We start from the raw sequence: 18,779 nt of genomic DNA, 5'->3' as shown, positions 1-18,779 counted from the left end.
TCCCCCGCACCCCCCCCCCCAAAAAAAAACCTGTTGAAAAACATAGTCGAGTTCAGTTGTTTGACATATAATTCTTTAGATCTACAATGTTGAATACATGAGTTGTCTAATTTGGTTAATGTCTTTGTCACTATACTATATATTACATAAACAATGTGCTCAATCGGACCACTTTAAAAAAAAACAGGAATACTTATTAAAATTAACTCCCGAGTACAATCATAACATCTTTAATTTAAACACTTTGGCTTGAAATTATGCAGTTTCATATTTAGACAAGATTGCTTTCACTGTTATTTTAATGGTGTTATTAGCCTATTTAAAACTGGTTAACCACCTCCATTAAAATATGGACAATATAATTTCATACACATTAGGTATTCATATTCCAATTTTGCACAGTGCCATTTAAGGCCTTCAATCAACTTTATTTTATTTGAACATTTTCTTCTTCGGTTTTGTAAGACTGGCCAAATCCTCTCATTCTTAAGCAGGATGAGATGAGGGCAGAGACATGGATCTTACTGCGCCATGACTCAGAGTATGTTGGAGCTCCAGTGAGGCTGGATCAAGACTAAATTGGGTCCTTCTCGGTGAAGCTAGAATTTCAAAACAATAAAACCTTTCTTCAAACTGTTTATATTTAACCAGCAACTTAATATTTTAGTGAGTAGTCCAAAAATAATTGGAAAAGCTGGTGATGGGATGGAAACATGGCTGTACATTGGTAGATTGAAAGGTGATGGTGTGGGTTCTAGTTGGAAAAAGACTACATAGGAGACCAGTGATGAGATGGTAGATATTTGTGCTGAATGTCAACAAGCTGGAGGGACTGATAGAGGGAGAAATGGGTGTGATGACTAGGTCTATTAGCTTCCATGATGAGCTTGCTTATGATAATTAACTAACTGGAGATGAAGGGCTAACCCAAGTGGTAAGCCAGCCCACTTCACTGAGGCACTTTCTAATATGGAGGGATGGAAGATTGACCATTGAATCCTTCTCCATCAGTCTTGCATTTGCTTGTGGCAAGTTACAGAGGCACACAGAGAGGTCTGGGTCAGGTCACTGGAGTGCCTTTCCACAGGTAAATGATTTGTGTCATGGAGATGGAGAAGTCAAGTAAAAGATGGTGTACAAGAATAAATGATTGTTGATCAACACTTAGGGGTATAATCCTTGAATTCTGCTTAAGGAATGTGAATTTTAACTTTTGATTTTGAATGCAAGTACTACAGTTGGAGCAGAATCCTGGAAATAAAAACATTGTGCGGGTGTCATTTTCCAGAGTGATGTACTCTGTACAGTTTACAGTCACGTCAGAAAAAGCAGCTGCAAGAGAACTGATTGATATTCTACTGGAAATATAGTGCGGATCAAATGAGTATATGTTGTTGGGGGAATTGTTACTATCAGTTGATAAGATAACTGGAAAAGCTCTGGAATTCACTCCATAAACCCCTCTGCTTCTCTACCTCTCGCTCCTCCTTTAAGGTGCTCCTTAAAACTTACCTCTTTGGCCAAACCTTTTGTCACCTATCCTAATTTCTCCTTATGTGGCTCGGTGTCAAATATTGTTTGATAATCGCTCCTGTGAAGCGCCTTGGGACTTTTTACTCCATTAAATGCACTGTATAAATGCAAGTTGATGTTGTACTATAGAAGCAGCTGTGTTTGATAGGCCACAGACAGGTGCTGTATTTGTTACAACTTTAGGCACGAAAAGAAAAAGAGGTCCTTTGTGTGTATTGTTTTAGAGCACAAATAAACTAAAAGGTGATATATTGTCGAATGCTCTGCACCCTCAGTTGTATATTTGAACTTTATTTGTAGTCCCGAGGATGAGATGAAAGGAGTTAAGCAAACTTAAGAAGAGGTAGACTTGGGCCCAGAGTTGCTGCATGCAGGGAGTTCCTGGTCTATCCTTCCTTTCAGGAGGTAGCATGGAGCAGAGATCAGGGAAAGGGAAAGAAGATTCAGAGCTGGGTCTGCTGTAGTGAATGGTATTGGCAAGGGAATGTTTAATGTGAGAGAACCTATAAACAAAGGTTAAGAAAATACATTCAAATATCTATCAGGAGTTCTGTACAGTTGCATGTGATGTAGATCAATGTATCTAATATGATTTTTATATTCTAAAAATACAATATTGTAGTTTAGAGAAGCTAGGGTATTTTCTGGCCCTGGTAATATTTGAAGGGATGGGGCTCTTAAGTAGCTGCATCGGGATGAAAAATTCTTAAGAGCCTTTGGAAAGGTTTAAGAGACATTTCAATCCATTAGCATCCATGGTCAAGATTATGGGGAGATGGGTAAGCAGCAAGCAAAAATGACTGGAAAAGAAACCAAATGTGAATACACAATGCAGAATTTACAGGCAAATGATTTAGCAGTTAAGCATCAGATCCACCTTTTAGTGCCTGGTGAAGTAAAGGTGGTACTGAATGAGGTTGTTGCAAAACCGTTGACCCAGTTTGATACAGACATTCTGTAGAACAGCATTGCGTCATGCCTGGAAAGTTGTAGGCTGAGTTGAGGCTGCAGCTAACTATTATTGCAACTGGCAGTGCTAGCCCTGTGGTGTGTAGTAACAGCCCTGCTTCTGGTTCTCTACTGATCTGGACTGTACAAAGAAGAGCAGGGGAGTTCTCCCAGTGTCCAGGCCAACATTTATCCTTTAAGCACAGATTTTCTGATCATTATCTCATTGCTGTTTGTGGAACTTAGCTGTGTGCAAATTGGCTGCCACATTACAACAGTAATGTGGCAGCCAATTTGCTGTGAAGCACTTGGGATATCCTGAAGCGAGGCAAGCTGCTATATAAATACAAGTTCTTTCTGGAGCCTTTGAAGAGTGTTCTCTATGGTTGTTGCAAGTAGGTGTGCCCTGGTCTGTCGATATGGTTGGTGACATCCTGGCAGGTATGGCCAATCAAGCTTTGTTGGCTTTTGATTTCCCTAGCATGCCTTTGTCATTCAGTAGCACTTAAAAGCATGAGTACTATGATTGAGATGATTTAAAATAACCCCCAGCATTAAGGTTAATAAAAGCTTCACATATTGCATTGATGACATTCGGTCTGCTGTTATGTCCTCCCTTTGGATATGCACTGCTCCATGATAAAAGAAAGTACTTGCACCCTTGTGTAAATGCAGGTCTCTGGGTACTGATGTGTAAGTGCAGGCTGACCTGCTTGGCTTCTTTCCATTGGCCCTCCTCATCTTCCTGTAAAAAGCACAAGTACAGGGTGATTCCCACGGGGAAACCCATTGTTAGTGTTGCAAAAAAAATGGCTGTGCTACAACAATTACCGTAAAGGCTTCCAAACAACTAAGTGACAATAGCAACAAAAAAAGCAAGGAAAAGAGCTCAGAAATGGATTGAACATGTTGCTGAAATATTCAAGTGGGGTTCTTTAAATCCACTTCTGTGCCTACAAATCTAGATACCCAATTTAAATAGCAGGAACAAGTATTTCTGAATGCTAGGAAATTGCTTGAACTATTAAATTACATAATTGAGGGCAATTTCATCATTATTGAAATGAAACTGCCATCAAATTCATGATTGGAAATGCACACAAATGTGCCAAATGATCTTAAGATCCAGTATAACAGATCGCCCCTTTTTCTGATCCGTTACACCCAAAAATTGAGATAACCCATTGGAAAGTTTCCCCTGGTGTGTTTTGTTATATGACAACCAGATGTTTCCTAATCATTCGCTGTACCGAGATGGTGGGATTGAACGTCTTGCTTGAGAATGTTAAATTATAGAAATTTACAGCATGGAAGGAGTCCATTTCTGCCCATCGTGCCTGCGTTGTCTGACAAAGAGCTATCCAGCCTAATCCTACTTTCCAGCTCTTGGTCCATAGCCTTGTAGGTTACGGCACTTCAGGTGCACATCCAAGTATTTTTTCAATGTGGTGAAGATTTCTGCCTCTGCCACCCTTTCAGGCAATGAGTTCCAGACCCCCACCACCCTCTGGGTGAAAAGAATTCCCCCCCCCCAAATTCCCTCTAAATCGCCTACCAATTACTTTAAATCTATGCCCCCTGGTTGTTGACACCCCTGCCCAGGGAAACAGGTCCTTCCTATCCACTCTATCCAGGCCCCTCATAATTTTATACACCTCAATAAGGTCTCCCCTCAGCCTCCTCTGTTCCAAAGAAAACAAACCCAGCTTATCCAACTTGTTAACTTGTTTTTTTATTTAAAATTATTATGCATTTCTTCTCTGGTTTTTAAGTGTTAATGTCTTTACTAGAGCAGAAGCAGCTTTGGTGCGTACAAGATAAACCATTGAAACATTGTGTCTCTGTTTTTTTCCCCCTCTCCCAGGAAAATGAATGGTGGAGGGGAGGAGGTGGGGTGGAGGGGTGGAGAAGAGGAAGGAAGTGTTTAGTCATTATGCTCCAGCCATCATGATTGTGGGGCAGCCTTGATGGACCAGCTGGTCTTTCCGTGTGTTATATTAAAACCCTAAAATTGTGCTTCCACGTTCTCAAACAATTCTGGTTTCATACCATATGCACAATCTTTGGATTTGTGCTCATATTCTGTGGTCTAGGTTAAACCATAGATTTGCATCTTCCAGTAATACCGCCAACCGGTGGCATATGTTTCTGTTTCCATCTGCCCCCACAGCTAAATTTAATGGTTCAGATTTGTATCTTATGATATGATCAGGTATGGTTTATAAACCAAGCAAGTGAGACGGTGATTGCGATAGCAAATAATACAAGGCACGATCACAGGATAGTGTATAAGGCTAGTTTATGCAAAGGTGCTAGATTTTCGGTTATAAAACTAGTTTCTCATTATATTGCGCATACATTGTAAAGGAGTATGAGTATCACCATAAAACAGCACATTTTGAAGAACACAGTACCTTTTCTGAAATTCCGCACAAGACTAGAGTTTAGCCACTAGCGCAGTTAAACCCATGTGTAACAGCCACATTTTGGGTTGGCCTTATTAGGTGCCGCCCTATTGCAGATTCAAACCTTTAAATGTATTGTTGTGATAGTGATTGGTGGTCTTTGTACATAAAGTGAATCACATTAAGTTCACCTGTGAATCACAAATGATTAAACACATACGCTACTTACTGTATTCCCTTGTGTTACTGTAATCCCTAAAGAGCAAATGTGATTTGATCTTTCTTTAATATTAAAATAGTGTCAGCTTTCAAATTGACATCAGATTGCAAATTCAGTCTTTAATCGCTTTAGAGTGAGATTGGGCAAATTTAAAAAATGTTATTATGGAACTGAGGGACAACAGATGCTAACAATTAAATAAGATTAGGAACTCACCAATGTAAAAGCCTACTTTAACCAATGAACAATGAGAAAAAACGAAGTATTTTGGTTACTGATATCCACTCAGCTTTACTGAGGTAACTTTCTGCTGCCATTTTAACCAATGTTGACCAGAGGAAGTGGGTAAAAATCAGAAGGGTCCTGCATCAGTGGAGCAAGAAGATCTGGGTTAATCCCACAATCTCCTCCCGTGAAAATTTCAGCAGAGACAAAATGTTTCCCCACAGCAGAGAAAAACACCAAGTCTTTCTCAACATCTTGTATCTGGTTATAGAGCAGAACTGGCATGATCTTGGGGAGCAGTAGCCTATTCAGCATCTCTACTGCAGAATCAAAAAAAAAATCATTATCTGCAACATAAAGTTTTGAATGTTTGGTCTGGCGTTTTAACATCAACAACAACTTGCATTTATATAACACCTTTAACATAGTAAAACATCCCAAGGCACTTCACAGGAGTGTTATCAGACAAAATTTGACACCAAGCCACAAATGGGGACATTAGGACAGGTAATCAAGTTAAAGAGGTAGGTTTTAAGAAGTGTCTTAAAGGAGGAGAGAGAGAGGCGGGGAGGTTTAAGGAAGGAATTTCAGAGCTTATGGCCTAGATAGCTGAAGGCACAGCCATCAATGAAGGTGTGAAAGAAATCAGGGATGCACAGGGGGCCAGAATTGGAGGAATGCAGAGTTGTCAGAGGGTTGTAGGGCTGGAGGAGATTACAGAGATAAGGAGGGGAAAAGCCAGAGAGCTATTTGAACACAAGGGTGAGAATTTTTTTTAAAAGCGAGGCATTGCTGGATCGGGAGCCAGTGTAAGTCAGTGAGCACAAGGGTGGTGGGCCTTGGTGCGAGTCAGGATATGGGCAGCGGAGTTTTGGATAAGCTCAAATTTATGGAGAGTGGAAGGTGGAAGGCTGGCCAGGAGAGCATTGGAATAGTCGAGTCTAGAGGTAACAAAAGCATGGATGAGGGTTTCAGTAGAAGATGGGCTGAAGTAGGGACAGAGACGGGCGATATTACGGACGTGAAAGTAGACAGTTTTGGTGATGGAGAAGATATAGGGTCGGAAGCTCAGATCAGTGTCAAGTAGGATGTTGAGGTTGCAAACAGTCTGGTTCAGCATCAGACAGTGAACTGACAAAGGTACTGCATCAGTTCTTACTGCACCCTTCCTTATCTCCAGATGATTTTAGGAGAGGAGTTCCTTTAAAGTTAGATGTATGTCACTAGGTACATAAGGAACCCATTTTGAATTGGTTAGCAAGTTTACCACTGTATAAGTATGTATATTATAGTCTGCAATGCAGTCCAAACCCTAATTCTTAATCTTAACCCTTGCATAAAACTTCTGTGCTGTAATGTTTCATTTGAAACACAAAAAAAACTTTCAAAACTTAAAAATAGTACATTTCTGTGGTATGCTTTGGTTTCTGAGTCTCAAAACTGCAAAACTGATTGATATAAATTATGAATTAGTGGCAGGATCTAGATACTGATGAAGCACGGTGCATTAAACTGAAGTTGTTTGCGGTTTGGGGTTTTCTGACTTACATAATTGCACCATTATTTATAGTGGAATTTTTTTTTAATGTAAAAAATAGTACGGGTACTCAGCAAATGTTTTTACTTACACTTCTACCAGCTGCTAAAAGCACCAGCAACACTGCAATATCACAGGAAAGTGGGAAATCCACTAGTTACTTGTTATAATATTGTACTGAATAAATTTGCTGTGAAACTCTTTAAACAAATAAATACTTCATTGGGACAGTAATAGGTTGTACTTTTTACTGTTTAGTAAAATACCAAAGTAGTTTAATTCTTTTCTAGGTTTCTTGATAAACTTTCATGTATGGATATATTTATGAAAATAATCAAGGTCGCCAGTGAAAATATTGCACAAAGTACCTGTTACAGTACAGTAACATAGGCCCCAAGTTTCCACACGCGGCGTAAAAGGCGCACCTCAGAGCTGGGCGCCTGTTTTTCGCGCCGAAAACGGCGCAGGAAAAAAATGTCTGCTTGGCGTGGCGCACGGGGCGGAGCCTACCACTTGCACCGATTTTGTAAGTAGGAGGGGGTGGGTACAATTGAAATGAGGCTTCTTGGTGCCGGCAACCCTGCGCGTGCGCGTTGGAGCGGTCGCGCACGCGCAGTCTGAAGTAAACATTGGCACTCGGCCATTTTTAAAAGTACTGCAGAAAAAGTGAAGATTTGTTTCTTGGACCCCTGCAAAGGCTTGTATTTTAATTTTCTTGATATTTCTGTGTGTGAGGGAGTGCTTTTAGCAGCACTGCTGAATAAATCACCTGCTGAAATCAGTGAGTTCAGCTTTTCACTGCTAAACTTGCAGAACCGGTGCCTGCAAATTAAGGACTGTGTGTTTGGAGAAATAAAAGTGCCAATTCAACTTTGCAATGGATCAACTTCCACCAAGAACAAAGAATTTCTTGCATGAGGAAGCAAACCATTGCATAATATGTGGTGCACCCATTCTGCAAATTTAAATATAAAGATGTCGATGTGGCTGCCTCTCCCTGTCCAAATGGCGTCAGTCAGTCCCCCTCACAGCTCGAAGGCTGCTGCTGTTCTTTCTTCGGCTCCTGGCCAGCCACTGACGCCGCTGCAATCCCATGGCCGAATGGCCTCAAGTCCGTCCGGGTGCTGCATCTTCGCGGGGAATGAAGGCCTGCCTCAAGCACCGCAGCTCAGCTCGAAGGCTGCTTGCTGCCTGCCGCTGCCGTCGAGACGAGACACTGACGCCACACCCCTGCCTCGAGCACTGCAGCTCAGCTCGAAGGCTGCTTGCTGCCGCTGCCGTCGAGACACTGACGCCACACCGCTGCCTGAAAGGCCTGCCTGAAGCACTTTCACACAGGTAGGAACATGGTTTATTTAATCTTTTCTTTGCTTATAAATTTTTATTCAGGTTGGATTTATTTGTATAATATTTGTATAAGTATAACTAAGGATTGATTGTAGAATTTAATGACTTCCCTTCCCCCCCCCCCCACCTCGTTCCCGACGCCTAATTTGTAACCTGCGCCTGATTTTTTAAAGTGTAGATAAGGTTTTTTCAAGCGTACAAAAATCTTCACTTACTCCATTCTAAGTTAGTTTGGAGTACGTTTTCACTGTGGAAACTTTGAAATCAGGCGTCAGTGGCCGGACACGCCCCCTTTTGAAAAAAAAATTCTGTTCCAAAGTGAAACTGTTCTACCTGACTAGAACTGCAGAAAACTAAATGTGGAGAATTCCGATTTCTAAGATACTCCGTTCTACACCAGTTGCTCCTAAAAATCAGGAGCAAATCATGTGGAAACTTGGGGCCATAGTGGTTATGTTACTAGACTAGTAATCCAGATGCCTGGGCTAATGCTGGAGATAAGAGTTTAAATCCCACCACTGCAGCTGAGGAATTTAAATTCAGTTAATTAAACAAATCTGGAATAAAAACTAGTATCAGAAGGAAATCCGCCGTCCTTACCAGGTCTAGCCTATATGCGACTCACAGCAATGTGGTTGACTCTTAACTGTCTACTGAAATGGTCTAGCAAACTCAGTTGTATAAGGCGGCTCAGCACCACCTTCTCAAGAGCAATTAGAGATGGGCAATAAATGCCAGTGACACCCACATTCCGTGAATGAATTTAAAAAATGATCTACAACATCACCTGTAAAGTGCAGCACACTTATAAAACTTCCGAGCCCATCCAGCCAGCCCATCTGTGAGTGTCCCTTGTGATTAGGTGCTGTAAATGCAGCTCACTTCAAAGGCAAGTGGCTCTATCTTGGGACAGATACAGGAGTGCATTTACGGGCCATTTCTGAGGGATATGTCTTCCTGACATTTAAAAAAAAAATCCATCAGCCTCTATAATCGAAAAAATACAAGTGAAGACGCCAATCTCTCTCCTCATGATGCTGACTCTAACTGGGATGAGTTTCCATGGGCAGGAGAAGCCATCTGGGTACTTTGGCCAAAAAGCGAGTTTTCATGTGTGAGCCCAATAATGTCCTCACTAGATATCCACACAATGCTCTTTGCAGCAAGTGTCACAGGATAGAGACCAGGAGTGGGAACCCTGGCCAATGTTTTTTGCTTGTTTGATTTTTTCTATACTCACCAGCTCAGAAGTTCATTTGCATTTTGATTTGATCACATCAGTTTGATTTAGGGCACAATAACAGGGACAACTTTCCCAAAATATCCAGGTGAAGAGAACAGAATTGTAGGTAACAAAACCTTCAGTTTACTAAATCCAGAGGCTGCCTCTTGCCGCTGACATCATAGGGCAGCCCCAGGTTAAATGGAAAAAGGCCCCAGATCCCTCCCTACCTCACCAAAGGGATGGATCTGATTTGAAACTCATTTTCAAGAAAGATCTAATCAGTATCTTGACCTGAATAAGATTCAGTCTGGAGTACAGTTGTATTATTGTTACAATTGGTCAACATCTCTAATGGAAAACAAGCGGTCAGTTATATATTGGATCAGTGGAACTGTTCCCCACACATTTATACCATTTTAGATTTAATCTGATTTCAAAATATGACTGTTTCTAGAAATATTTCACATTTTTGAGCGGTTAGTGGGGGTGTAACCTCTCCATACACATGCCAGCCACTTTATTCTTCCATCATCTAAGAAATTGCCCCCTCAGTAGTGAGGCAATAGAATTTATTACAATAATGAAAACATGGCTGTACTGAGATTTATAAATGACCTTCAAGCAATATTTTCTGAATTTCACCTTTTAAAAGAGGTGACCAATGATCTATTATTCCAACAGCTTTATTTCACATTGCAATCCAACTTTGTACTCCAATACCAGGTGACTACCTTACCAGCTGCCAGCCCTGCATGACCTCACATAACCGATTGTCTGCCATTGATCTTGCAGGTTAAGCTGAAAGTACACTCAACCAGTTTACCGACTTTGTGGGCACGTTAGTCTCTGCAGGTGTAGTCAAAATACTCTAGGTCTGGCTGCTGGTATTCCTCATCGGAGCCAAACCCCGAAACCTCCCTCGGGAGCCGGCGCCTCACAACTTGAACTGCCTCGGGGAAATCCCCTCCGTGCCTTTCAGTTCCGCGCGGAGGGGTTTCCTGTACGGGCTGCTCCTGCACACCCTCAATTTTGCCATCCTCGCCTGCCGTCCGGACACGCCATGGCATACCATCTTGCCGTCCGGAGGAGGCGGGGGTCCCCGATGGAGGGCACTCTACACGGGAGTCCTCCCAGTATTTATCGGGGACTTGGCCTGGAGGGTGGTGCACGGAGCAGTGCCGTGCAATAAATTTTTAAGCCGGTTCACGGGCTCCCAGGCCGCTTGCAATTTCTGCGGTCTGGAAGAGTCCGTGTTCCATGTTTTTATCGAATGCACAAGGTTGCAGCCCCTGTTTTATTATTTAAAGGGGCTGCTCCTGAAATTCTGGCTGCACTTCAGTCCCACACTCCTGATCTTTGGGCACCCTGTGCGGAGGGGAGCGGGTAGGTCCGAGGGCCTCCTCGTAGGACTGCTCCTGGGCAAGGCCAAGGGTGTCATCAGCCGGTCCAGGCAGCGGGCGGTCGAGGGGGTCGTTCAACCTGACTGCCTGCCTCTCTTCCGTGCGTACATCCGCGCCAGGGTGTCCTTGGAGATGGAGCACGCGGTGTCCACCGGTACGCTCGCGGCCTTCCGCGAGAGGTGGGCACCGGAGGGACTGGAGTGCATCATCACGCCCGGCAACCAAATTTTAATTTGATTTTATGTTTTAAAGTTTAATTTATTTTAATTGCTGGTGTTTTTAGTGTCCCCCTCCCCTTTTATAGGGGGCACTTGGAGAAAAAATATGATTTTAGTGCCCAAAAAAAAACTTTTAAAAAAACACAAAAAAAAAATACAAAAAACCCCCCAAAAAAGAGCCTTGTAAATGTTTGGTGCGTCCCCCAGACGGGGGGCCACGATTTAATGTTTTCGTTTCCTCCCAAAAGAGTTCTGGCTGCTGGTTTGCCCTGCTCTGCTTTAATTATTGTAGCTCTTCCTCGTTACCTTTGGCCCAATAGAATGAATCACAGAAACAGGCCATTTAACAAATCGAGTATGTGCCACTGTTCTCCACGAGTGACCTAATCTAATTCCACTCTCTCACTCACTCTCCATACCCTTTAATATTCCTCTTTTTAAAGAAGCTATCTGATACCCTTTTTAAAGCATTTACGGACTCCTCTTCAATAACGGTTTGCAGCAAAGAATTCCACATTCTAACCATCCTCTGTACTCATTCCAAACTCTCCTTAAATGTTTTTGCGATTTTCTTAAATTTGTGTCCTTTTATTACCATCTTGCCAACCAATGGAAACAATACCTTATTGCAATATTTTTCATAATCTTATTCTTATTCATAAAATACTCTCGGGATGGACAATAAATACTGGTCTTACCAGCAATGCCCACATCCCTTGAATGAATTTTTAAAAAGTCTGTTAACCATTTTGACTACAGTGAAAAAGTTCTAACTTCTCAAGTTCTCTTAATAACAATAACTCTTCAACTAGTGAATCTATACTTCTACTCTTCTGTTGCTTTTATACCTTTGCTGGAATCGACTCATCAAAATTGGACACAATACTTCTACTGCAGCCTAACTCAGATTTTGTACAAGTTCAACATTATCTCCTTGCTTTTGTATTCTGTGCCACTAGCTATAAAACCAATAAGTCTGTTAGAGGTTGAGGACCATGAAATGGTCTTGAATGGTAAAATCGCCTAAGGATTGTACTTAAATCGGGTTTCTTGTCATCGACAGAAAGTGAGTCATTGGGTTACTGAGATACTACACGCCAATGGCTGCTTGACTGCAGGCCTATTTCACACACTTTACATGGACTTTACATTGAATGGGTGAGACTTGATTCAGAGGCATTAAAAGTACAAACCAGACCTTCATTTTTATCAACACTGTTGCAGACACAGTAGCAGATAGAAAGTGCAGGGTAATAGTGAGGTCTCGTGTAACTAAATACAATAATTGATAGAAGTAAAAAGAAAACTGTGAACACTGGCAATAGAATGAAAATGGAAAACACTGTAAAAATGCACAGCAAATCAATCAGGATCTGAAAAGAAACTGGTTCTGTTATGATAATGGGTCACAGCCTACCTTTCTCTCAGATGCTGTTTGACCTGCTGCCTATTTCTAGCATTTTGTGAAATAATCATATTTGCTGGCATCATTTTAAAAATTCATTTCCATTCAGTCTATTAAACAGAAACATATCCTGAAATCATTGTGATTTTAAAAAACCAGGCCATATACATAAACCTGATTTACTGAGGTTCATTGGGTTTTTTCACGTTAGTGCTTGTGTTACATTAAAAGTGCTTGCCACTGATTTTTACTAGAAAGGCTTGGAGTACACAGTAGGTATTGGGGAGATATTTTAATTTAATTGTACAGTTCATTCGCTGACACACCAAGTAGCAGGTTACAATTCTCAACTCATTCTTGCAAAATCTAATGGTTTATAGTTAATCCAAAAACATTAAATTAGCAGCCACCAACCACTGCCCAGTCACCTCGTCAATAGATTGTAAATCAGGATATTTTATTCCTAAATACAGATTAGTGAATGCTGTTAAGGTTTCCCATGACATGTCATTCGTACATGTCAGCCGCAGAGCAATTTATAGCCCACTGTCCTGTCACCTGTATCTCTCACTAGACCTGATGTTTGATATCTTTGAGTCTCTTTTCACAGCCTGTCATTTGTGGGGTGTTGCAGATGACACTAAATTAAAGTTATGTTGCTGGGAGCAGGCGGTTACAAGGGGCATTGACTAAGCGAGTGGCAGATGGAGTTCAATGTAGGGAAGTGTGAAGTCATGTACTTTGGATCTGAGAAAGACAAATCAGAATATTGTTTTGAATGGAGAGAGACTAGGAGCTGTGGAGGAGCAGAGGGATTCGGGTGTCAATGTACACCAACTATAGGGTCGTGCACAGCTACAAAAAGTAATCAACAAGACTAATGGAATGTTGGCCTTTATCTCAAGGGGTTGGAATACAAAAGATAGAAAGTGATGCTTCAGTCATACAGAGCTTTTAGTCAGATCCCCTCTGGATTATTGCATTCAGTTTTGGGCACTATACATCAGGAAAGGTGTAGTGGCCTTAGAGTGGGTACAGTGCAGATTCCCCTGAATGGTACCAGAGTTTAAAGGGTTTAAATTATGAGGACAGGTTGCATAAACTTTGATTTGTATTTCCTTGAGTTTAGCTGTTTGAGGGGGATCTAATCGAGGTGTTTAAAATGATGAAGGGATTCGATAGGGTAGATAGAAAGTGACTATTGCCTCTGGTTGGGGAATGCAGAAGAAGGGGCATAATCTTAAATTTAGAGCTTGGTCATTCTGGAGTGGTTCACCCTTTTTTCACACAAAGGGGAATGACAATCTGTAACACTCTTCCTGCAAGAGGCTGGGTCAGTTGAATTTTTCCAAGACTGGGATTGTTAGATTTTTGTTACATATCAAGGGATATGGAACAAAGGCGGGTAAATGGAGTTCAGCTACAGATTAGCCATGACTTAATTGAATGGTGGAATAGGCTTGAGGGGCTGAATGGCCCTACTCCTGTTCCTATGTTCCCGGGATTCAGTGCTATTCCCTCTCCTCGTGTTCCAGTGAGAAAAGACAAGGGAATGCTACTAGGGGTGGGAAATCCCGGTATCATTAGCACAAGTGAAAGGGCCATCTGGTGTCTGTGCACTGCCACACAGTTGAAATCAGGAACACAGCGGGAGGAATTGTGGACACAGACTTTCGTCCCATTATTCCTGAATACAGATTGTTTTAGCATTCCAGAGAGTGGCCCTCAGGAAAACTACTGGTTTAGATTATGGCCCTTGACACAATTTAATGAACTACGTTGTTGTAAACCAAAGACAAATCTAAGAACTGAACCCAGAGATTAAATACCTTTAACATCTTCCCCAGCATCTGTTGTTTTATACAATACACAAACATCCATTTTAAGAGGCGTTTAAATGGTTAATATTACAGTTCAGTTAATTAGGCTTGTTTACATTATCAAGAATTACAGCTGTGGCCATCAGTAACAGATAATCACAAGAGGCAGAGTATCTGCGAAAATAATAAAATGAGCCATTCATAAAATGAGATATATTTGGGTTATTTTTCTCAGGGAGTTAATTATGCAGAAAATATCATTCTAACATTTTTTATTAAAAGTTGCACAATCTTATTCTGTTGTTATGGAATATATACATGACATTTAAACACTGACTGTAGGAGCTTCTAAGGATAAACCAACAGTTAAAATGGACAAACATCTGTAAATGATTCATTAGTAGCATGTCTTCTCCAAAATTAAAGTTGCCTCAGAGTGACTTTCTAATGCAATCGCAGAACAAATCTAAAATTCCGCATGTATTTAAGAAAATAATGTGTTTGCTTTGCTGGTTCAGATTAGACATTAAAAAGTCTGTGTAAAGGTGAGGCAGAAGGTTACAGTTAAACTAGCAATTTTCCAGTTACTTTCGTTGAGTCTTGTAGTCCCTCAAAGTCAGAATGAGTTTTCTGCTGTGTTTTTGATACATGCTGTTGGGTATAGTAGATTTCAGTAACAAAACATTGTAGTTTCTATTGTAATTCAGCGTTAGTTAGATTGGTTTGGAATTAGGTCAGGTTTCATGTCTCAGTGTTACAGCTTACGTTGCACAGACTCTCAAACGGGAAATTAATCTTCAACATAATCTGTTTCATTACATCACTCCTAGCTGTTACTGTGAGTGTTTTTCAGCTGATCTCATGGTTAGTATATAGAAAATAGGTGCTGGAGTAGGCCATTTGGCCCCTCGAGCCTGCATCGCCATCCAACAAGATCACGGCCGATCATTCCCCCAGCACCCCTCTCCTGCCCCCCCTCCACACCCCCCGATCCCCCCAGCCGCAAGGGCCACATCCAACTCCCTCCTAAACACATCCAATGAACCGGCACCACCAACTCTCTGCGGCAGGGAATCCCACACGTCAACAACTCTCTGAGTGAAGAACTTTAGATCATAAGAACATAAGAATTAGGAACAGGAGTAGGCCATCTAGCCCCTCGAGCCTACTCCGCCACTCAACAAGATCATGGCTGATCTGGCCGTGGACTCAGCTCCACTTACCCGCCCGCTCCCCATAACCCTTAATTCCCTTATTGGTTAAAAATCTATCTATCTGTGAGTTGAATACATTCAATGAGCTAGCTTCAACTGCTTCTCTGGGCAGAGAATTCCACAGATTCACAATCCTCTGGGAGAAGAAATTCCTTCTCAACTTGGTTTTAAATTGGCTCCCCCGTATTTTGAGGCTGTGCCCCCTAGTTCTCGTCTCCCCGACCAGTGGAAGCAACCTCTCTGCCTCTATCTTGTCTATCCCTTTCATTATTTTAAATATTTCTATAAGATCACCCCTCATCCTTCTGAACTCCAACGAGTAAAGACCCAGTCTACTCAATTTATCATCATAAGGTAACCCCCTCATCTCCGGAATCAGCCTAGTGAATCGTCTCTGTACCCCCTCCAAAGCTAGTATATCCTTCCTTAAGTAAGGTGACCAAAACTGCACGCAATACTCCAGGTGCGGCCTCACCAATACCCTATACAGTTGCAGCAGGACCTCCCTGCTTTTGTACTCCATCCCTCTCACAATGAAGGCCAACATTCCATTCGCCTTCCTGATTACCTGCTGCACCTGCAAACTAACTTTTTGGGATTCATGCACAAGGACCCCCAGGTCCCTCTGCACCTCAGCATGTTGTAATTTCTCCCCATTCAAATAATATTCCCTTTTTACTGTTTTTTTTTCCAAGGTGGATGACCTCACATTTTCCGACATTGTATTCCATCTGCCAAACCTTAGCCCATTCGCTTAACCTATCTAAATCTCTTTGCAGCCTCTCTGTGTCCTCGACACAACCCGCTTTCCCACTAATCTTTGTGTCATCTGCAAATTTTGTTACACTACACTCTATCCCCTCTTCCAGGTCATCTATGTATATTGTAAACAGTTGTGGTCCCAGCACCAATCCCTGTGGCACACCACTAACCACCGATTTCCAACCCGAAAAGGACCCATTTATCCCGGCTCTCTGCTTTCTGGTAGCCAGCCAATTCTCGATCCATGCTAGTACATTTCCTCTGACTCCGCGTACCTTTATCTTCTGCAGTATCCTTTTGTGTGGCACCTTATCGAATGCCTTTTGGAAATCTAAATACACCACATCCATCAGTACACCTCTATCCACCATGCTCGTTATATCCTCAAAAATTCCAGTCATGTTGCGTCTACTTGATTCCTATCTAGATGTCCCGCTATTTCTTCCTTAATGATAGCTTCAAGCATTTTCCCCACTACAGATGTTAAACTAACCGGCCTATAGTTACCTGCCTTTTGTCTGCTATGGTTATTTAAGCCAAGGTAGCTACAAGTAATGGCTTAGGTTAACCTCCTGTTCAACTGTCCCCCACAATTTTCTCCCCTGAAAGCAATGACTCTTGCTAGGTTCAGAGAGTGCTAGCAGTTCTCTGGTACCTCAACTAAGTGATTATTGTTTATGCCTGAGTTGAGACAGCAAATGCCAGTAGACTATTTGATTGGAAGGGGCATCACAGCCAAGCCAGATTCTATCCTCATGCTATGTCCAACTGTACACCTCTAGCAGTTTTCACTGGATGGTAGTTAGCAGAAGAAACCCCAGCAGTTTTCCCCCCTTGTTCCCTAATCCTGTGAAACTGAGGCAGATAGTAGCCCCCTAGTATTGCTCAGCTGAGAGCAACTAACTCAGTACAGAGGTGACACATAACAGGCTAATAACTAAGAGCATGCGGAGGCGGGGACACGCGAGCTGGCTGCAAAACACAAAAACAGAGAGTAGGGGTAAAGGATAGCAATTCAGAGTGGCAGAAGAGAGATGAAATTTAATGTAGAAAAGTATGAAGTGATACATTTCTGAAGAAAGAATATAAACTAAAGGGTACAATCCTAAAGGGGGTGGATAAACACAGAGACCAAGGGGTATATGTGCTCAAGTCTCGTTGAAGGTGGCAGGACAGGTGGAGAAAGCAGATAATAAAGCTTACGGAATCCTGGGCTTCATGAATAATAGGGCTGGATTTTCGCCGACTTTGTGACTGGGTTTTCGATGCGATTTGACCCTCCGCGGCGAAAACCTGGTCGGCGGGATGCTCGATGACCTCTTTGCGGCGGCGCTTCCACGTACTGCCGGGGTGAGGTGCACCAACATGCAACGATGCAAATTGCGTTACCGTCGCACTTTCGGCTCTCTCCGGAACCATACACCACGCCTAGAATACCGACAGGGTCAAACCTGTCGGTGCAGCCCTGCCAGCAGCGCCAAACTATGAAGAGCTGCAAAAAGGTAAGTGAAAGTTTTTATATTTTAATTATTTCTCAGTGATTTAGCAGGTAAGGGTTTTTTGAATGTTTTTTTAAATGTTATTTTCCCCCCTCCCAAGGCCTCTCACAGTGCTATCAGCCCCGGACTAAAGTTGCTGAAACTCGCGGTTTGTGCCGCGAATCCTCGTGCAATGGTGATTTTACCGATGGCGCAGACGTAAAGGCTGAAAGTTAGGCTTAAAAATGGTAGCACAGCGAAAATGGTAATTTTGGCATAAAACTACCGTTTTTGCTGAAAACCGAAAATCTAGCCCATCAAGTACAAAAGCGTGAAAATTATGATGAACCTGTATAAAACACTGTTTCGGCCTCAACTGGAGTATTTTGTCCGATTCTGGGCACCGCACTTTAGGAAGGATGTGAAGGCCATAGAGAGGGTGCAGAAAAGATTTACAAGAATGATTCCAGGGATGAGGGACTTCTGTTACATGGATAGACTGGAGAAGCTGGGGTTGTTCTCCTTGGAGCGAGAAAATTGGGAGGAGATTTGATACAGGTGTTAAAAACCATGAGGGGTCTGGACAGAGTAGTTAGAGGAGAAACTGTTCCTATTGGCAGAAGGGTCACGAACCAGAGGACACAGATTTAAGGTGATTGGCAAAAGAACCAAAGGCGACATAAGATGAAACGTTTTTACGCAGCGAGTGGTTGGGATCTGGAATGCATTGACTGAAAGGGTGGTGGAGGCAGACTCAATCACGGCTTTCAAAAGGGAATTGGATAATTATATGACTTTTTTTTTGCAGGGCTACGGGGAAATGGGGGAGGAGTGGGACTAGCTGAGATGCTCTTGCAGAGAGCTTGACAGGCTGTAATCTTTCTATGATTCTAACGATTCTATGATATTAACGATTTGGACTTTGGAATCAAAAGCATAATTTCTAAATTTGCGGATTACATCAAATTAGGGGGGTGGTGAGATAGTAAATATTGAGGAGGACTGCAAGAAATTACAAGAAGACAATAATAAATTTGCAGCA

General features: G+C 42.1%; 1 protein-coding gene across 6 annotated transcripts in view; it reads left to right on the top strand.

The window, feature by feature from the left end:
• Positions 1-18,779, top strand: part of LOC139279817 (homeobox-containing protein 1-like) — a 61,525-nt gene that overhangs the window by 825 nt on the left and 41,921 nt on the right. The window lies entirely within an intron of this gene.

The sequence above is a fragment of the Pristiophorus japonicus genome, chromosome 14 (genome assembly GCF_044704955.1).
Source record: "Pristiophorus japonicus isolate sPriJap1 chromosome 14, sPriJap1.hap1, whole genome shotgun sequence".
Lineage (NCBI taxonomy): Eukaryota > Metazoa > Chordata > Chondrichthyes > Pristiophoridae > Pristiophorus > Pristiophorus japonicus.
Note: the sequence above shows the minus strand (reverse complement) of the source record. Positions and strands in the feature narration are given on the sequence as shown.